The sequence below is a fragment of the Anas platyrhynchos genome, chromosome 4, assembly GCF_047663525.1.
Source record: "Anas platyrhynchos isolate ZD024472 breed Pekin duck chromosome 4, IASCAAS_PekinDuck_T2T, whole genome shotgun sequence".
NCBI classification, from domain to species: Eukaryota; Metazoa; Chordata; class Aves; order Anseriformes; family Anatidae; genus Anas; species Anas platyrhynchos.
This window is the reverse complement of record NC_092590.1, coordinates 32,298,056-32,320,327: the sequence shown is the minus strand read 5'-3', so window position 1 is coordinate 32,320,327 and position 22,272 is coordinate 32,298,056. Positions and strand designations below refer to the sequence as shown.

General features: G+C 35.2%; 1 long non-coding RNA gene across 3 annotated transcripts in view; it reads left to right on the top strand.

Moving 5' to 3' along the window:
- Positions 1 to 21,811, top strand: part of LOC106016067 (uncharacterized) — a 58,965-nt gene extending 37,154 nt beyond the window's left edge. The window contains exons 3-5 of one of the 3 annotated variants that reach the window (XR_005265743.2): positions 14,850 to 14,899; positions 15,074 to 15,242; positions 18,380 to 21,811. This is a non-coding gene — a long non-coding RNA (uncharacterized lncRNA). Of the gene's footprint in view, positions 1 to 14,849; positions 14,900 to 15,073; positions 15,249 to 18,379 lie in introns of all 3 variants that reach the window. The other 2 variants (XR_002400657.4, XR_001188498.5) reach the window with 2 other exon arrangements.
- Positions 21,812 to 22,272: the final 461 nt, after the last annotated feature.

Sequence of the window (22,272 nt, the reverse complement as noted above, 5' to 3'; positions counted from 1 at the left end):
AATTCAGAAATATTCCCTCAGTGTGTACAGAAAGACTTCAGCCTTCTGCCCCTGATTTCAGCTTCTGGAGATTCAGGATACCTCTAGAAATCCACTTTAGATTTTCAAACATTTATTCTCTTAATACAGAGCATTGATGTGCTTGTTAAATTGAAAAGTATTGCAAAATGGTTGAATTTATGTCATCTAAACACAGATGTTAAATGTTTCGACTGGTGTGTGTTCCCACAGCTAATAATTTTTCTTTGTGAAGTTTCCTACTTTTTTTGTCTTTCAACTTTCCAAGTCTCCCCTTGTGATAATCTCTTGATCAGGTGTAACTGCATCTCAGTTTTCTTCTAGCTTCCTTTTGACAAGTCCTTACTGCTTTTCCTGATTTAGGTTTCTATCATGTAGCTGTCATTCCAGTAGCTTTATATCTTTGATTCCAATCACTATTTGATCTCTTCTAATGGAATCAGTCAGTATGCCATAATTACATGGCTGACTTGCTAAGTGACTGTCAAACATTCCTCAAATTTAGATAAATGAAAGAAATTCCGTTCTTTGAGAAGAACATATGATAACAATGATGTCCTTTAAAAGTTTCACTTTTCTTAGGAATACATTTTTATTCCTGCACGCTCAGATAGTCATCCCATTCTCTTTTAGTACCATACTAATAAGGAAACAGATAACTTTAGGTACCGCTATATACAAAAATATCTTTTGTGACTACTTTTAAGTCTAGTTCTTTATGCATGGATTCAAAATTTTGATTGAATATTGACCCTCCAGCATTGCCTGAGAGCTTTGGTACTTCTCACTCCGAGTACCATTTCTCTCTCTGTCTTTATTTCTCTGAAAACTTACAGTTTCAAGAGCTCACTTTGATTTGATGCAATAGCTGTAGAAAGTTTAGTTTTAGAGTGATCACTATGTTGGAAAGATTGCTTATATATGATGTAAAATTCTTTGCTTACATTACCAACATACTAAATGCTTTCATAAAATGAACGGGGAGGGAAGTAAAACTGACTTCCTGCCAGTGCACTGTACCTCTAATCAGACTTTCCTTGAGATGTTTTTGTTTGTTTGTTTTGTTTGTTTGTTTTCATAATCCATTAATCCATCCTGCCCCTTTGCCTCTTGCCCTCTATTTTTCAGGACTATAGTCTTCCTGTGAAGCCAGTTTATGTCCAAACAACAGTTTATGTATATGTAGCAAAATGACAGTGTTGTTCAATACAGAGTATGACAGGGATGGTCGAGTGAAGCCCAAACTTTAGTCAGAGATTACATTGAAGCCAGAGCTGTAGTAGGATGCAAGAAGATCACGTACTTCAAGGTCAAACAAGGATAAGGTACATAGCCAGCTCAGATTGCAGGGCAAAGTATTCTTACAGGGAGACATCATGAGACATCATGGCTGTCATTTAAGATGGTATGTCATCTCTGCATATTTATTTAGTGTTTTAATTGCTAACGGGAAATTGACTATGCACATTCAAATGTCTATTTTTTCTGTTAGGGAGAGGGGGGGGGGGGAGGCAAAGAAATGGCTACATTTGAGAGATGTAATGAAGAAGCAGTAAGTTTCTTATTACCAAGGTTTCTGATTTTCTGTGTGGCTTAACAAGAAGACCGAAATAGCTACAAAAAAATGCAACCTGGGTTGTTTGTTCAGAATGACATAGTAACACATTGCCTTCTTAGTGAGATGGCTTATTGTGATGACTTATTTGCTTTCACAAATTTGCTGCTTATTCAGTTATCATGTGAAGAAACATAATTTAATCTCAAGTAAAGTGTTTATTAAATTGTTAGTATATAAAAGTTTTTTTAAAAAAGACAAAATCTATGAAAAAGAGCTTAATAAAGAAAGGATTTTAAAGTTGTGTCAGAGTGACATAATAGAAATCAAGAAAAGCAAGGGTATGGTAAATTGTGGGAAATCATATCATCAAGCTTGAAAGTATATTTACATAGGCATGGAAATTTCTGGGAAGTCAGAAGACCTTTTCTTCTGCCTGTGAGTGATACAGCAAATGCTATATGCATCACTTTGTTTCCTGCTATATGCTAATCTAACACCATTTTATACAAAACAGAAACGTGATTTTTTAATACTTCACTACTTATGAAATATGATAGAGCTCGTGGTTAAATCTAAGTTAAACTGGAGGTGGCCTAACTTTAATGCTTACCATAAATTTGTGTTATCTTAGTCCGAGAAAACTATTCAGGCCATGCACTATCCTTTGTCATTTACCTGGAAACACCTAAGCCATCTCTATTTTAGGATGCATACTTCTCTAAGTGCCTGAGAATAAGTAACTCTTCATAGTTTAGAGTTTGACCAGCTAGATACGTGACACTGAAACTCCCTTACGGTTCAGAGATGTGACTCCTGAGCTGTTACAGTTGTCAGAGAGATTCGACCCTCAAGGATTCTTGGACTGGGCACTTCATCATGCCAACACAGTCAAGGTGGAGACATCTGAGTTGAGTTCAGAATATGGACAAAAACAGCACAGGAATTAATATCTTTATAAAAACAATTAAAAAGTTAGAGCAGGTCCCTGGAAACTGAAATGTGGATTTTAAGCATCTTCTCCTTGAGTATGCTGTTTTAGCTCCCAGGAATGCCATAACCACTAAGCTGATATGAGATGCTTTAATTTCACTTCTGAACTAGGCAGCAAGAACTAGAGAAAGAGATTGAGAAGGGAGAACATCTGGGGAAGAAAAGAACTCACCTGGGAGCAGGAAGAAAAGTTTTTGCTTTCCTTTTTCATGTTAACGCATTCTGCTGATTTATTTCATTTGGTAGTAAGCAGGAAAGTAAATATGTGTGTGTGTGAGAGAGGGGAGAGGACCCTTGGCTATACTACCCAAGATTGTCAAGGAATCTCAAAGTCAATTAGTTCTAATAAAGTTTTCTCAAACTGACTCTTAGCAAAACTGACTTGCTCTCACTCCCCCTTCCTCTCTCTCTCTCTTTCTCTCTTTCCTCTCTTATATATTCATATAAATTACAGAATAGGATGAAGGGGCTGTGTTGGCTACCCCACTGGGTGTCAATGAGGCAAAGTCATCTGAGAGATAACAGCCCTTTCATCTGCCTAGTTGCAAGGCGGTGCCAGCTGCATTGCTGCACTGGAGCCTCCCCACAGCACATGGGCACAGCGCAGACTTGTGACCACTGCTGTACAGCTGGTGTGCTCTGTCCCCTGACGCAGCACACACTACTATCTTAGAGATGACACATATATATATTTGGTGCATATTAATTTAGCATGAAATGTGCAAGGTTTTATCAAGAAATTGTAATGTAATATAATTAATTCTATGCACAGTAATCTAAATCTCATCTGTAAGTGCTAATTTTATCTAATTTGCTGTTCTAGAAGGATGATACCCATGCTATCAATATATAAGTGACTGAACTATTACCCCAGCACTTAATACTAGTTGTGCTTTAAATGATCATCTGCAGTATGTGTCAGGCAATCAGATAAACCAGATGTTAAAAGACCAAATAATTCTAAAGAATTTTAATTGCTGAATGACAGTTTAGATTATATTTTGGTCTATGATTATCAATATAAACACCAAGTGTTAACATTTTAGCCCTGATCTTATGAACGCTTACACATAATTGATGCTTTTTATTTAAAATCATTTAAAACTGCACATTTTTTAATGCCTTTTCTTTTTTTAGATTTTTTTTTATGGTAGGCAATTTGGGTCAGATTTTTGACTATTAGACTGCTGGAGATTGATATTAGCTGTTGGCAAGCATGTCTTTATCACATATGTAATTTTAGACTTTTAAAAAAGTGCTAGTAAATGTGACTACTACCCTTCATCTTGGTGAAATGGTCAAAGCAAAGTGTCTGCTGACATAACAGGTTGTATTCTAAATATCTACTCAAAGATTTTAGTTTATGTTTTATTCATCTCTTAATAAAAAGTATCTGGCTTGGTGGAGTAAATGCTAACTGGGAACTTAATCTCTGTAAACAGTCATGGGAGAAGGTGGCAGATGCTTCCAAAGAGTAACTCAAAAGGCTTAAAAGGAGAACTCGTCTCTCCAACTAAGGCGTATGGTGTTTGGATGCTCTGTATTTCTTGGTTACATTCCCGTGCATGCTTTGGAGGAAGCAGACAAGCCCCAGAATATGGGAGCAACACAAACATCCCAGACATGACTGAAGCACGAGACTCCATTGTCCTCATACAAACTTTCAATATATCCCTACCTGCTTCTTGGCTGCATGGGAGATTAAACACCTACAAGTCATCCATAATGTCCTGAGCATGTGCACTGAGCAACTTGGCAGGTATGTAGGCAACCTCATTATCTAGTACTGAGGCTGTTGGTGTATTTAGATGACTGAAAAGTCTGATAGACTGTGCAGTAAGCATTGAGTTTGAGGACAAAGACCTGTAAGGCAAGTGGAAAACTATTCCTTTTTTTTTTTTTTTTTTTTTTCTGAGGAGGAGTTTCTTGGACTTGATTCTAAATGAGAATATTGGAATGTCTGTTGAAAGTTAATAAGTTGTTGATAAGCTTAAGAGGAAAAGAAAACTTGACAGGAAAAGAGAAAACACCTGGAAAGACAATGAAGAAAAACTGAAATTCTAGAAGGACCTTAGAAAAGATTTTGGCTTTGGAAGTTGTTTTCTAAAGTTAGGAGTAATAAAACCAGATTTTGAACAGAACATTCCTAAACAAATTATACTAAATGCGGAATCTTATTTTCAGCATGTTTTTGTGACAGAACCCATCCCTCCCCCCAACACACACACACAAAAAAACAGAGTACATAAATATGTTAATTATCTCCTTCTTTAACTAAAGATTCATCAGCCTTGTGTTAATGTCTTTAAAGCCCTTTCTGTGTGTCAAACAGGACGTTTGTCCATTATTGCTCTTATATTATGTGAGGAGGCAATATCCAAGATGCAACTAGCTGAAGTTGCAATTTGTGTGGGAAGGGTAAGTGAGGGGAAAAGTGCCAGAGGTCACTGTCTTTGTCAGTTGGAAGATTGACTAGAATGTGTAAACACTGAGGTTTTTCTCCAATCTAGGACACAAGCCAGGAGCAAAGGCACTCTCAAACCAGACAAACAAATGGATAAATGGTTCAAAGTAAGACTTTTTGTGATGTCTACCTACTAAGGCATTTCCAGTGGGTATCCATGCAACACTAGACCCATCTGTCTTTGCACAGTCAGCTTCCAAACTGTTTGTTTCCTTCTCACACATAGGTTGATATTACACTGCTAGATAGTTCCTATAGCATCCATCATAACAAGAGAGTCCTGTTTAAATTTATTTAAAGGTCTTTATCTGCATTGGAAATTAATTTATCCATTAATATGTTTAGGTCTTATACATTGTTGGAAATTCTGTTTGTTCAAATGGACTCTAGAATTAGTAGTTTAGCTGTAATATAGCTATGATGGTTGTTTTTAGAATTACAAAGATGTATGTTTCAAATCTAATTTAGGTGTTTCATGAATTTTCTTTGTAGACCTTGAAATTAAAATAGAGAGAAAACTGTCATAACATATCTGTTCGGGTAATTCTTGTAAACAAGATAAGTTTTACATTACCTGTAATAATAACAATAATGATAATAATAATAAAGAATTGTGCCAGCATCAGAGTAGACTAGATTTATTACCTGCAAAAGATATCTCAGTTTTACTCTAAGATATTTCAGCAGCCTGCACAAAAAGAATGTCCGTGTTTCTGCTTAGATGATGGATTTCAAAGATCTCATGTTGCCAGTTAATTTTCAGAGTAAAATTAACATAGTGGTGTCTGACTTGAGTGGTAAATTAACAAACATAAAATGTTTCCCACTTCTCAGCTCTAAAATGCATGGAAGAAGGAACAGTTGCAACGGTGAAGAGCAATGATATGTATGTGTTGGACCAAAAATTAAAGCTAAGCTAGGTGTCTAATAGGTAGGTGACACTAAACTCTAGGAAAACTTCTCTGTCATAATGACAAAGATCTATCCACAACATTGTTGATTTGATACCTTTGACAACATGATAGATAGTTTTTTAACAGACTGAATGCCAGCTTGCCAGGAGGTGATGTGCACCTCTTTCAGCAGTTTGTGCCCTGCTTCATGCCAGACGTTGGCTAGATTGGTTCATTAGCTAGGCAGCCCTCCTGGTGTACTCTACAGTGTTACAGATATATCCAGTCCATTTTCTCACACAACAGATATGAGGAAATGGCACCTCTGCTGATTTGTTTCAGATTTGTACACTGGTGTAGCAGCAGGCAGGAGCTCAAACTATAAAGCTGGGAAAAGATCCATAGCTCTGGCAATTAGCTGTAATTGAGATAGCTATAACACATTCATATCCCACTGGTTTCAGAAGGAAGTTCTTTGGCTCTTGAGTGCATTTGAGGATGAATTTAATCTGCCCTTGTCCCTTTTCAGTGCTGTAACTGTATATAGAGGATGAAAAAAAAACAACACTACATTTGCAGCAGGAATGTTTCCTCAGAGAACTATAATAGGTAACTACTTCCTGTTGCAGGTCCTGTGCTGGTGGAAAATGATAGGAAAAAACCAAACAAACAAAAAAAAAAAAAACAAAAAACAAAAAAAAAGGAAAAAAGGAAAAAAGCCCTCATGGGCATAGTTTTTAGGAATTCTGGGTTACTGTGGGTTCTTGGGAGCTGGAAGTCAGAGATACAATTTCTTTTTTTCCTTGGCCCTGAGCTTCATGTTCTGTATCATGCCTTGTATAGGCATGTAGACCCTAAGTATCTGCTTTAGTGCTTTGCATGTTATTGGGCAAAACTGTGTAAAATTTACCAGATAATCTACAAGAGTGCTCAATTGAGCCAGGTACTCAGAGATGAACTCCAAGTAGGAAATAATAGAATTTCTGTAGTTGATAATCTCGTATACTTAATTGCAGCTAGCCAGAAGCTCATTTTATCAGTGCATTGAGTGCACTGATATTACTGAGCCCTGTCACCTTTCATTTTTTTTCTCTATCAGTGGCATCTAATCATCTGCATAAATCATAGTATCTAATGAAAGTTAAAATCATTATCCATTTACACATATTAGTGTTTAACATGCATGTATCTTCTTTGATTAATTCATTTAACATGTTTCTTTTACTGTCATTTTACAAGAGACAGAATTGTTTTAAATTTTCTGCTAATAGCACTCTAAATGCCGTTGCAGTGAGCATGGTTAGTTGTGAAGATATAACTAAATTAGAATATCTACTTAGGTTATTTAAATAAATCTTATTATGTTTGTATAATGTATAACCCTGGAATTCTAAATAATGGTTATTTATATCTGAATTATTGAATTGTTTAATCCACATTTGATTCTCTGAAAAATTACTCTATTTAATTCCTTAATTCACTTTTCTTTTACTGTTTGGATTTATTCTCCTTCAGTTAACAATTCGTTATTTACAGGTTATTTGAAATCAAACTTTTAAACATAGATAGCTATTTTTATTTGTGAAAAGCAGCAGGGGAAAATTTCAGCCATTGTTTAGGTGGATTTTTAATTCTTTACTTTGTTCTTCATAACTTCTTGTCCTCCCATAATTATTCACCCTTTTCCTAAAAGAAAAAATTATTGTACTATTTTCTGCCCTTTTTAGGAGGTGGGACTCATTTTTTTTTTTTTGGCTTTTAATAGAAAATTTCCCATTAAACTCTTCAGAACTCTTCAGAAATAATTTTGGGGAATTTGTCCTCTAAGAAATCCTTACCAAATGAACTCTACAGTAAGTGAACTGCAGTGATTCAAACTACATTTGACTTCAGTAGCTTGTTTAACTTTAGCAGCTTGCTGAAGCAGCTTTAGCAGCTTGGTGATTTATACTCTTTCAGGCTGAAACAGAAATGTTTTGATAGTGGCAAGAAAGCAAACATCTGAGTTAGAAGTTGAGGAAAGTACACACACTAATAACTCTTACATCAGTAATAGATACCGATCAATTATTACCAAAAAGAAAAGATACCAAACTTGAAACTTAAAAATGAAACCCAAAGGATTGTTATAGAATTGTTACAAAAATTAAGGAAAGAAATAAGAGACTTTATGTAAATAAGCTGCTACTAAAAAAGAGTCACAAAGATGATACGGGGCCTGTAGCATCTTCCCTATGAGGAAAGGCTGAGAGACCTGGGTCTGTTCAGCTTGGAGAACAGAAGACTGAGAGGGGATCTCATCAACGTGTATAAATACCTGAGGTGTGAGAGACAGAGGGATTTGGCCAACCTCTTTTTAATGGTTTGCAGGGACAGAACAAGGGTTAATGGCCACAAGATAGAGCACAGGAAGTTCTGCACCAACATGCGAAAGAACTTTTTCACGGTGAGGGTGACGGAGCACTGGAACAGGCTGCCCAGGGAGGCTGTGGAGTCTCCTTCTCTGTAGATATTCAAGGCCCATCTGGACACCTACCTGGGCAGCCTGATCTAAGGAACCTGCTTTGGCAGGAGGGTTGGACCCAATGATCTTTTGATCTTTCGTGGTCCGTTCTAACTCCTTCAATTCTGTGATTCTGGGGAAAAAAAAAAAAAAAAACAACTTGAAAAATGTAAATCTATTTAAAACTCTTTTACTTGCATTTGAGAAAGTTTTTCACTTTCCTTGGTAAAATATTGTACCGTATAGAGTAAACCTTCCACTGTGTCTGAGAAACGCCTTATCTCTACAGACCTCAATCTTAAAACTGGACCAAGGAGGGGGTAAGTTTGCACCTGATATCAATATCTTAATGCATGATGAAGTCCCTTACTGATTATTATTATTATTCACTGGAAGACTTTTTTGTGCCTCCTGCATTACCATCTTTCTACTAGTTAGGAAGCCTCAGTGCTTTGCCTTACATATTTACCACTTGTCTTTACTTTGTCACATATTTACCACTCGTCTTGCTCTTACCTACTAATCTTAAAATTACTTTATCTTCTACCTGGTTTAAGATAAAATTTGAATAGAAGTATTAGAAGATTAGAAGATCCAAAATAGATAATCAGTTAAAATATTAATAAATTTCTTAAAATATGAGTAAATTGGAAGATCTTTTGCCTCTTCCTCTTCTCCATTCTGTTTTTTGTTTTGTTTTGTTTTGTTTTGTTTTGTTTTTTTATAAACAAAGTATAGCTTTCTTTTTTGAGCCTCTGTTAGCCTTTATAGACTACTGCTCTTTTGAAATTTTCCACGGACTTCAGACAGATACCTTTCAACTTGATATTCATCCAGGGGACAGTCTGACTGTTCTTCCTCGAAATAAGCTGCCTTTCTTAGTTAGAACAGTGGCTTGATAGCGGTGCGTTTAATACTGTTTTAGATGTTCTTGGGCGTCTACCCAGCCTATAGCTGATGATACAGAAGGGTACAGATTTCTCATACCTCCTGACCTAAGTCCAGCCCCATATAGTGTTTTTGATACCTTACCATACTTGGTTCAGTTCAAATTAAAGTGCCTATTTTTTATTGTTATTTGGGGGGGAGGCATATCTTGCCTGAAACTAGATATGACAGTAATCAAACACTTCAAAAGCAACACTGAGTTGACTGATTTCCAAGTTATTTATTTGTCCCATGGATATTATAGTAAAGTTACACATAAATAGAAATAATTACAACAGAACTGAAGAAGGTCAAGGGCTTTAGATAAACAGTCGTTAACACTTGAGAAACAATAAGTTCTCTGTTAAACAGAAGTCATGGTAGTAGTATCTGGGTGAAATATGTAAAAATAAGCCTGCAAAGATTTGTTGGATTTTTAAACATAAATATCTGTGTAGCTTCTTGCACTTGTCCATCAATGTAATATCAGAGGTTTTTAATGAATTTTTAATAGCGTGCTCAAATTCCTTTTGTGTTTATTCTCTGTGAACATTTGAATAACTGGGTTTTACTGGAATAGATTTTATGGAATGTGAGTTTCAAAGACAAGTTAGAAATACTAATTGTAACTGAATATATGCCCCTTTTTATCCTTTTTTTTTTCCTTTTATTTTTTTTTCCTTTTACTTTTTTTTTTTTTTCCTGGAAAAAAATTTCCTTTATTTATTTTTTGCCTGGTCTCCTAAAATACAGAACATAATTTTTCTTGGCTGACCAGTTACAGCTCTAGTGTACTTTTTTCCAATGTTTAGAAAGATTATTATTCTGACAGTTCTGCCTGTCTCCCACCAAAAATCTCCCTACAACTTTTAGGACATTCAAGTAGACTGTTATTGAGCTACATATGGACAAAATGGACAAAATCTGAGGGAATTTAATTATGAATCCCATCAAGGAACTACATTTTAGAATGGTCTTACTCATTGAAAGTGTGCTTCAAAGCCACAAGTTTTTCTTCAAAGGCTGCATCAATCCAGACAGTGTGTACTTCAGAGAATTGGCTTGCTTTTCTCTGTGGCTTTCTCATTGTTAGGAAGCTGATATTACAATACAAAGTTTATATGGTTTGCAGCTCTCATGAGATGTTCCAACTGGCTGTAAACAAGATGGCTGAAGTAGTAAGAACAGATTAATAATGGAATTTATGTCACCTGCCTTTAGATATGTACTTGGTAGATCTTTACTTCTGAGCTAATCAGCATAGGCTATTATTTACAGTCAATAAAGAGAACTAGGCATTTCTAGATTATAATTCATCTGACAGTTTGGACATCTTTGTCAGGGTGATTGTGCTCTAGATGAGTCTCCATTTGTTATGAATGGAAACTACATGACTAACAAGATACAGGTATCTAAGTTGTGAAGGTCTGTGTACAGTCAGTTGTGTAAGTATTCACCCTGGGTCATCCACAAGTTTTACACATTATATTCTAAATTTTAGGTTGACACGTCTGTGTTAGCTATGTATCTCAGCTAACTGTTTCACGGCCGGCTTTGATTGGCCTATATGGTATGTATAACTGTTCTTCCTTTCCCATCTCCCTCATTGTCCCTAAATTAGAACTAGTCAAAATAATGCTTCAAGCACTGTTTCTTCATGCTGCAAGACCAGATTAGAAATACTCATACTATCCTCTTTTGTGTTCTTAGACAGTGTAGGATGTTAAATCTTTTATTGTTTGTTTGTTTTTGTTTCTCCTGGTCAATTGTAATGGCATAAGTTTCACTTGTATGCAGGTCTTTGATGAAATTAAAGGTAGTTAAATTGTAAGTGAAGATTGCAGAAAAAAAAAATATTTGAAATAGGAAAAAAAAAATGGTTATTTTCTATTTGATTTAACCTAGGAAGTTTATCATTAGTTTATCATGCACTTCAAATATTATGTAAAAGCAAAATGGACGTATTTCTGTCTCATGCCAGTCAAGGTAGATACATTAAAGTCACTGGACATGAAACAGTCTGATCTAACTTAAGGTCTGGCAATTGTGAGTAAGTACTCAGAGTCTTTTTATGAACAGTTGCAATATGGGAATAGGAAATCAAAGAAAGTTTTCTTAAATCTTCCAGTTAGGTAGTCTAAAGCTTGGGTTTCCTTTGATTTCTGTTGCAGTTGCATAAACTCCCTAGGTAAAGGTTGAGCATATGAAAGATTTTCTTAAGCTCATTGTCTCATATTTTCGTTTGATCTTAACAAAAGCCTTGGGTAAAAGCATACCATGTTATGATTAGAAAACACAAGACTCAGTGTTCATCTTCAGATCTGTTTTTGCTCTGATGTACCTCTGTTGATTGCTATTCTGATTGTCCTATTGACTTCCTGATCTGTTACCTGTTAGAGCTGTTACCTAAGGTTTCTCTTTGATAGGTGGGGACAGCAGGGACTGAAAATGTTTCTTTGTATAATAGAGAGTTAAAATGGAGAAATCACTGAGTCAGAGAAAGGAAGAGTGCTTTGGTTAATCCCTCATTGACACATCTACTGTTCTGATAGACAGACAGACAGATTCCTGACACTGCTGACACTGTTCTTAGGCTCCTTTTGGAGTTTATCCCAATATTTTTTAGAAAGTGTTTATTTATGTATTCTTTATGATTTCACAGCCTTTCTGGCACATAGAATTTCTCTTTCTATCCTCAGGGACTAGGAAGAATGCTACTTGCTTTTACAGTAGCTTTTTATATATTTTAAAATTATCATGTTTTCTAAAAGATTTTTATTTTTTTTATAATACTTTGATAATACTTCTGTATTTTCTAGGAGTTCCTCTTATGTAGTCACTGTCTACCAAAACTACATTTTTTTTCCTCAGTCAGAGGAAAAAAAGCTTGATAAATTCAAGTCCAGGTCTGACTGGTGAGCAAGATTACCTAGCTAAGACATATTCTTATGTCCTACTATAGTTGTATTAATTTGGGCAACAGTTAGACGCTCCTGAAAATCTCCCATTGATTCTGATGTTCTTGAAGGACACATTCTGCACATTGGTGGTGCACAGATATAAAGATATCCACTAGTTTTGGAGAACTGTTCAAATTTAGAGTGTTTATTTGTGATGGATAAAGTATTATAACTGCATATATCTTTCCTTTATGTAAAGATGGATCTTGAAAAGATTTAAAATTAGGTTATATGGTTTTATGTTTGATGGGATGGAAAGGAAGAAGAAACGCTTCCCCACCTGCACCATGGCAACTTTCCTTCACATTTCTTGAAGCAAACTGACATGCTGAAATGGGTAGAGAAACACCACTCCACTGCTGCTTTTTGTGCTAGACACATGGTTAAGAATGCGATTGTACATTCATGTCTAGAAGTAGGTTGCTGCGCTGTACTTTGCCTCCACTGCTGATTCATCTGTCCGTGTCACTGTTCTGTGCAGAAGGAAAATACAACTGGATTGCCTCAGAAGCATCAAGGAATTTACTTCACAAACTATAAAGCAAGTTTACATGGCTTTTTGAATCTCAAATTGGGAAAAGCAAGCAAACAAACAATGGAAAGAAAAAATTCCACACAAGATACTAGAAACAATGCAAATTTTTACCTAGGAGAACAAATAAAAAAATCCCCAGCAACCTAAATAAATCCTAAGGGACATAAGATATTCAGCTCCCATAAAAATTCAACAACTGCTGCATACCTAATCTCCTTAGACCTTGCAAGACTCCTTTGGGAGAAGTTCTGTCTGTCTAAATAAAGTTTGTGTCTGGAACACATTTTGGTAAGTATAACTCAGCTGGTTGGTTATGGAAAGACAAAGCTTCAATAAGATTAAATCCTGGTGTTATGATTGTCAATACTTACATCTGTGCATCCAAAAGTGAAGAGTTTCATTTAACAAAAGCAAATAAGGTGATCTGCACCTTTCTGAATGTTACTGACCTGATGAAAATAAGTAACTATACTTGTTCTGCTGAAGCAGGTAACACTTTCTTCATATTTATTCAGTGTTTTACAGGTTATATGGGTAGAGGAGGGCTAACATGTATGACTACGGGAAATGGCTGTACAATTAGTTGCGAGAATTTGATATAGTGTATTGAAATGTAATTTATTAGGAAAGATTAATAATCAAACAAAACAAACAAAAAAGCAAATTTTTAGTAATTGTTTCTCTCATATTCAACAAGTCTTAAGGTGTCAAAAGTACTCCATATATCTCTGTACAGTAATATTGACCAAGCCAAAGCAGAGAAACAGGATCACTGCTCATGTTCACAGAAGGTGAAGGGATGAGCAGGGAGCACATTTGTACACTATGCCTCTCGTTGCACATAATGATTTCCATTTTCATGATGAGGATTTCCATAACAGAATAAGTATAAACCTGGTGTGATTTAAGTACAGTGAATATAGTATGTCTGATTTACTGAGCAGTCAGAACATCTGGATAGCACATTTGTAATAATTCAGTAGGATCTTGAGTGCGTCAACATTATTTTACTGTAGATGTGACATCCACTTTTAATGTCACTTTTCATTTGGGATCTCCAGAAATCCAGCAACCAGGACAAACTGCAAGATGTCCACAGACACCAGACAATGCAAAAAGTATTCAAATTCTATTCAGAAAAAAAAAAAAAAAAAAAAAAAAAAGAGAGAGAGAGAGAGAGAAAATGAATAAACAAACACAAATGGATATGTAATAGACTTACTCATCAGTAAAACATCTAGAGTCTTTACAAAGAAGTATGTAATGCATTATTGGCACAAAATACTGTATTGTGATTTGTCCTGTAAACTGTTCTTGTCAGAATGATGTTGGCTGGGTGACTTTAAATGTTCATTTTCTTGAATACTTATGATATTTGGAACCAAGATTTTTCACACAAATTTGTTGTAGTAAAGATTTGCATTCACATAAATAGTTTCATGCATCAGTAGAGAGAGTTAGTAGAGGCCTTTGAGAAAGTATTGATAAGTATGTAATATTCTTATCTGTATTTTAGTATAGGCAATTATACAATCAATTTAACATACTACTTGATTCTAACATTCATTATCCATTTACCTTTCCTGTGCTTTTCACAGAAGTTTATAAACCTCCAAATTTTTAAAATGAAGAATGCATTTAATGAAGAATGCATTTAAAAGATACGGTCTCAGGTCTCAGTCAGAAAATAGAGGCAAAGAATCATGTCAAAACTCAAAATTATTTCTCTCTCTTGAATTTTGTTACATATGAGTTATATTTGTGAGTTTTGAAATAATTCACCTTTAATATCTGGCTTTATTTTACATATCATTGAGAAGAACTGGGGTAGATAAAAAGGACAACAGAAAAATATTATTTGTTTTTCCTGCACAATTGATAAAATATTGTGCATCAAAATAAACCTGAAATCTCATGCTTTTACTAAGGCCAGCATTTTTCATTGAAATATAACACAAATTTCAGTTAATTCTAATGCAGCCTTTTTTGCTCCTGAGGCAGCAGTCAAGGAAATCCTAATTCGGAAGCATTTCAGACCTACAAACCTACAAGTAAGGAGTACACTGAACTGTTTTGCATTGTTTTGTGGTTCATAAGCATTTTTTTTAATCAATTCTGTTATATTTGTGTGTTTTTTTTTCCCGTTGTTTTTTTTTTCTTTTTTTTTTTCTTTTTTTTTTTTATATGGTGTTAATGTTTATTTCTCCCATTTTTATATTCATCAGGGCTACTCTGGGCTACCCTGCTGTCATAGACAGTGAATGTATCCAGAATCATTGGGTGACCTCCCCAAAATGTGCCATGAAGGAAAGCACTGAATTTTAAGGGGAAGATCTGCCTTCTGCTTGTAGGATGAACCTCACTAAATGAAGAGCCACCAAAGGAGAAAAGGAGGTATAGGTACAGATTGCTCTATATTATCTCAGTTTCTCTAGAGACCTTTTTTAATTATGAGCAAATTATAAGAACAGCAGCTTCCACAAGGCAAAGACAGTTCTGTTCTGTCTGCAACTCCCTACAATTATTTTTATAAATGCTTAGTAGTAGAATTGCAAGACATTTTTATCTGTTTCTGAGATGCCTAATTTAACATGGGTGATAGCTGGCATCCTTCCTCCCTCTCCTGCATCCTCTCTGTGATGCCCACAGTGAAACACTGATGCTTGACATGTCCTACTTGCACAAACAGGTTGCTGAGGGAGACAGAGCTGAATGCAGTATGTGGGGATTTAAAACAAATGGAAAAAAAAAAAAAAAAGTGACCAAACCTAAATGTTTAAAATCACTTAGCATGAAGCAAAACTTCAAGCTAGTTCCCCACTTTGAAGGGGAATGGAACTGCAGTGTTCAATGTTGCACCAAAAACTAGCTAGCAAATGCTAACCTGGCAATGGCTGGTTACAGAGTCACATGTGACTTATCCTGGGTGTGATCCAGAAGGCTGTACCAGTAAGCATAGAGATACTCTGGAAGACAAATAGCTAAATACCTGCAGTACAATCTGTTTGCCATAGTGTAGATAGATCTTAAACCAGCTAGGACTATACACTGTTTTTCAAGCAGAAAAGTGTGTGTGTGTGTGAGAGAGAGAGAGAGAGAAAACCTCAATGAAACCTTAATCTTAAACTAATAAACTAAGTGTTTAGTAACACTTTGTTATCTTTAGATAACCAACTGCAGTGAGTCCTGGATGAAGGCCCATTGCAATAAGAGTGCCATGTGTGCCTCTGATGTCAATGAGCACCATTCTGCCACAACATCTATTGCATTTATCAGGGTCATGACATTTTGTGCTTCAGAAAATCGTAAACAGGCACTCAAAAATCAAGGTAATTACAAGCCATGTCTGATTAGAAGAATTTTGGCCTGAATTGCAGGAATGTATTTCAGGAAAAAAAAAAAAAAAAATATTGGGGGAGTAAGCCATTATCTGATGTTTAAAAATCCAAACATCAAAAAGATAATGCCTCTGGGAAGAAATATAAATGGTAAACTGAAAGAAGATTAAAAGTGACTAAGTCATAAAGTCTTTAAGCTATGGAAATAGAGAAGATAAAGCAAACAGCTAACTCAATTGATGTACAGCTGAAAGTCTGTACAATTACAGAGAAACTCCTTCTGTTGCTTTTACATAGGCTCTTTATTCCCATCAGTCGATGAACAGGGGATGAACAGCTTAGGGAGATTAGGTTATGGGTATAATAAATGTTCAAAACACTTCCAAAATGAATGCAAATGACAAATGTAAGAGTACATGCCCAAGAATAATTTATAATCCTTGCCTTGGTCAGAAAAATATAATAGCACCAGCAGTTCATTATGCACAGAAGCAGACCCAAATTTGACCCAGCTTTCTGCTACATTCTTCAGGAAAGTAAATGTTATCTTGATATTTCATAGTAAATGCTCTCATTGGTACTCCTGCTGGCATCTGTCTGTTAGATCATGACATTTCCATACATATCCTCTTTCCAAAGAAAGAAGAAAAATGCTAAAAATATTCTGACATAGTAATGTTAGTTTTCAAACAATAAGCCTGTGCACCTTTTAATAACTCTAATATCTTGGGAAGGAAAGTTTCTTGTTGAGTACCAACTGTTGAGTCTTGTTGATTCTGTTAAAGGAATACCCTAGCATCACTGAAATATCAAAACATCTTAATGACTGTAACTATTTTATCATTTTAGTTTTTTACCTGGTGAGCACAGAGAAGTTTTTGGTTTTGTTTCTGTTTTTAACTATTTACATTTTTGTTGGATCTATGGAAAGCAGTATGAAATGGCTGGAAATGAATTGTCACAGGGATTTTTTGTACAGGCAGATTTTCTTACAATTCTTTCAAATGACCTTTAAATTTCAAGAAAGCCATGTTTTAGAGAACACAAGCAGAGTGCTGACTATGTTTTAGGTCTGATTATACTCTATTAAATGCATTATATGTTCCGTTCCCAGGCATAGTTTTAGAGGCATTAAGAAAAACATTAAAATAATTTGACCCACAGCTGCTAGGCTTGTGCTAGGTTATTACTATGTGAAACCAAATAAAACAAAGATGCTTAATTTATTCTGAGTGTAAATTCTAAAAATAATATACATATTCTGCTGTTAATTACAAAAATATATGTATAAAGGAATACTGAAAAAACATGACAAGAAAATGTCCAGAAAGATTAATTTTGCAAAGGCAAACACTTGAAGGATTGTACTTGTATTTTCTTATGTGGCTTTAGTTCTGAGTGAGACAACACCCTGTGGTGAATATATGTGGTCTTGCAGCTGAAGTGTTGTGTTGCACAAGCACAATGTCAAAGGAATTACAATTGTCTAAGGAAGTGTAAATCTGTCATGTCCTAAGAATTGAGCTTTTCAACCAACATAGCACTCAGTTAAGCGCCTTTTGTGTAAAGATTATGTAATTTATTAAAATTTACATTTAATGAAAAGCAGTTGGAAGGCTAAGAATATGTTTTCCCCAATGTTATGGGGAACTAAATTAAATTTACAAGACCTTAGCATCTGGGAGGGAAATGGAATTCCTGTGCCCTGTGTATGGGTGTGTCACTGTTTTTGTGTTGCCGTTTACTCATCAGGTTAAAGCATTCAGGATTAGTCTCTGCTTTAGCAGGAATGCATGTACAGAAGGGCAATTGTAGTTTATAGTGCAGAGAAAGCTAAACACCTTTTCCACCAGGGAGGTGAGAGGAAAGAGATACTTTCCTAGCCTGAAGTCTTTCCCCTATCAAAGTTCACAAGCTTTCTGTATAATAACTAAATGGATATATTAGACCTAGAAAATCACCTGTCACCTTCTTATTTATTAATCAATGATCGGCTTTTTAGAATTTCAGAGCATTTGACTCTCTAATTACTTATTGACAAGATTTTATGTTATTTATATTTCAAAGAAATATAAAGAGTAAATGATACAGCCCTCATCTTGTCTGTCTGATCTATACTTTGTATCTACATTTGTATTGTTCCCACCTGTTTTGACCCTCTCTTTTGCATTTCTGTTATTTTGTTTTCATCAGTTCAGAAGGGATGATTGCTGACGGTATGGGCTACTGGATAACAGCAATAATTATACCATTTCTTCCTGGATGGAGATAACACTATACAAGGACCTTGATGGCTGAGGAGGGCAGAAGGCAGGCTCTGACACCCCATCAGTCTCCACCTGAGAGGACGATATTATATTCCTCCCTATGAAAACGTTGGAAGTAGTGCTAAAGCTCTGTAGCAACATGGATGGAGATGTTTACGAGTCAGTCTTCAGTTCTAAACTGTGCTTCCCAACAATGATTCAAATCAAATAATGATTAAAAGCAGTTTAATCATCCAGCCTGTACTTTGCCACCATTACAAAAAAAAAAAAAAAAAAAAAACAATGACAAAAAAAAAAACCCTCTTCTCACATAACCTGGGGCTCTATATTAGTACTTGGAAAAACCTCTTGTGACTCAGCAACAGAACATTGTACCTTTGAAAGGATTTATGCACACATTTGAAAATGCTCTGTATTATTGATGGTTGTGGTATTATTGATACCACAAAATTTGAGCTACATGCAAGTTCATAAAACTCATCAATGTGTGTTGACAGTTTATATTATAATTTGACAAGTAAAGAACACTTCTTCATTTGATGATTTTCATCTGTAACTGATGACACATGCATTTTATGCTAATGACGGCCTGAATTTGACCTATTTAACCTGTTATTTTGGTTCTAAAGTACAAAGATTATAATGGATTTTTTTTTATTTTTTTATTTTTTGGATTTATTTTTTGAAACCTTGCTTCTTTAAAATATCTAGAACAACAACAAAAAAGTTTTAATTTTATTAAAATAGCAGCTGCACGGTGCTTTAAGTTTCTAACTTTGGTCTTTTGTACGCTATAAAATCCATTCTTAACTTACCAGCATAACTCTCATTAATTAATTAAGCTTTCCATTTGATTTCCAGACATGTGTATTATATAGGATCTAGTCCTTGTTGGAAAGATTTGCTCCAGAATTTAGCTTTTTAAGGAGGAAAAGTTCTCCATGAAAAATCGCTTTTACATTTCTCATGAAATAAAAAGAATTTTGCAAATTAGAATAGTAGAAAAGCTATCTGTCTTGCTGACCTTGCATTCCCAAATCTACAGAGTTCAAAATGTAGTATTTAAAGGTGTCTGATGTTCTCTTCAGGTCTTTAGCTTTGTAACCTAAGGTTATAGGGTAAATGTCAGTTATCTTAGTTATTACTTCCAGTTTCATGATTACCCCAAGATCAATGCTTTTTATGTAGTATCTCCAATTACTAGTTTAAAAATCTTTTAACTGTTCAATCTGGGGAATTTATATAAAAATGAACAATGTAGAAGATTCAGTACTGGTTTTTCTGCTCAGCATTCTGCATTCTTCAACTCCTCAAATTCACACTCATGTCTTAAGAACAGAATTTTTGCTTGCCCAACTAACTACAGCTGTGATGCCAGCATATCAGAACAATTCAGTGTCACGTTATCACAGCAACAGTAAGGCCACTGTATTTTAACAAAAGCAGAACAGACAATGAAGACATAATCATATGATATGAATTTTTTCTTGAGACACACAACACAAAGCCCCACCTAATGAAACAGTAGTCCTGTTTTCTTTCAGTTAGACATCTGAGTTTTGGAATGGCTTAGTCCATACGGAGCAATCTTTGTTTCACTTTCCAGGCCAGAACAAATTTATGCCCAGCTTACTTGGTACACACATAAAGAAACTCAGATCTGTCTGCAGCCATGTGTATATGCTTGCCGTATCTTGAACTCTTTTCTTCTGTGCAGAGCTGTATAGGTAGGAAGCAGGATCAGAATCATAGCAACTATTCTCCTTTCTCATGCTAAAATATTCTGATGGATCACCATCAGCTGCCAAGCCTTCTGCTGCAATTTTGCCCTGGGAAATGTGGCATAAGGTGAAGATTTTCTGTGAGAGTTCACAAAATATATGCTTTCACCATATCAGGAGGTACTTCTGCATCCTGTGAAGAGGTGGTGGCTGAGTCAGCATGGTCCACTCCTCCTTCAAGTGAGGTAGGACTATATTCATCTTTCTGGGGATAAATATCATATTTTTGACTTAATTTGCAGATGCTATTTTTGCATCTCATCTATGAAAATCTGGTAGCAAAAATTCCTAATTTGATTTGCACATTGAAAACAACATTAACCATCACAACTATCTTCCAACATCTCTTTTTATCTGGATTTTTTATAAGAACATATCTTTTAGCATAGTAAGTGTTATTCCTGAGAACATCTTGTGTATTTGCTTGTTTTGTTTAGAACCTGGTTTTCATTTTCTCATCTGTATTTCTCATAGCATGAATAGATACTCAAGGGGTACCTCTGCTTACTAGATACAGACTGAACTATAAGATGAGCTGTTGAGTGGTGAGTGATGTGGGCTCAGGAACAATGGAACTCTAGCTGGTGAGACACCCATATAATGGGATTTATTTCTTTTCTATCATATTCTCCTTTCCACATCTTTTCTTTGTCTTACTGAAGGTGGTATAATCCTTTTGGGATCTATCAGAGAACTTCAGCCTTTTAATGGCTGATTTCCTAACAAGGACTGACTTCACTCACCAGTCAGTCATTCTTAAAATAAAAACCAATAAAACTTTTCCCTTGGTGTAGGAAAAGGAACTCTTGAAATACCAGTGGAGGATTTTCTTTATCTGCTTGGATGCTAAAGGAAACAGAATCTTCCTAATGTACCAAGCAGAAAGATGAGCTCAATGAGCTGATAATTCTGTAAGCATTTTTACCACCGCATCATGAAATGGTTGCTATGGAGAGAAGTTGCTATGGCTGCTAAAGTGACTGTAAAGCAATGTTTCTTCCTTTGTTTTCATGAAAGACCTTATGATTTGCACTTGAAATTAAATCTGCTTTTCTTAAGGAACACAAAATATCCCAACACCATGCATTTTACTTGAATCAAGAGGATAAAAAAACAAACAAACAAACAAAAAAAAACACAACACAATGCCTGCCTTACTGGAAACCTGCTCAATAACTAAACATTCGTTGTAATTTCAACTAAAACTATGGGATACATATATGTTGTTCCTCACTGTCTCCTATTTCCTCTGCACTTTCTGCTGCCCATTTGAGATGTTAATTGCCTGAAGATAAAATTGTTCTCCCTTTCATCTGTTGATCTAGTCGAACTGTTTCTCAGTATTCTAAACTCAATTAGTTATCCAGCTCCTATTGACTTCTGTCAAGAAATGTAGCAGTATGAGCTAATGTGTTCTGAGTGTATTGCCTGAAATATGATGACCATGGTACTGCTATGGGCAGTTTTCTATTACATGTAATTAAGGTAACCTCAGTATTATTATTTTTTTTCTGTGATATGTAGACCTTTGCAATCAAATATGTTGTGGATATGGAAAAAAAATAAATAAATATATTATTGCCTGGAATTCCAACGCAGTATTAAATATTTTTTTCTTTTTCTGTTGAACTTTCTCTTTCATAGAGATAAATATTAGTAGGTTTTCCATTTAATGAATGTGCATTTTTCATATTACTAATACTTAATATTTAGATGTGTCTTAGCAGGCATAAAAAATTATATTTATTATATGCCTTTTCTTAGAGATTATTAATTTGTATGTGAAGGTTAAAATGCAATACTCTAATAACCATGAACTCATAACTCATTCGGTTCAAGAGTTTTCAAAAGACCCACATCAGGACTGGATAAGTCTGTATTCCTACGTGGTTGCATTGTGCTTATGCCATGAATGAAGTCAGATCCAGAAAACAGAAGCCAATGAAAACAGCATATTCTACAGCTACAAGTAAATACTGTTCCTCTAAATGCTTCTACACTCCTAACAACATATTGAAAAAAATGAAATAATCATCTC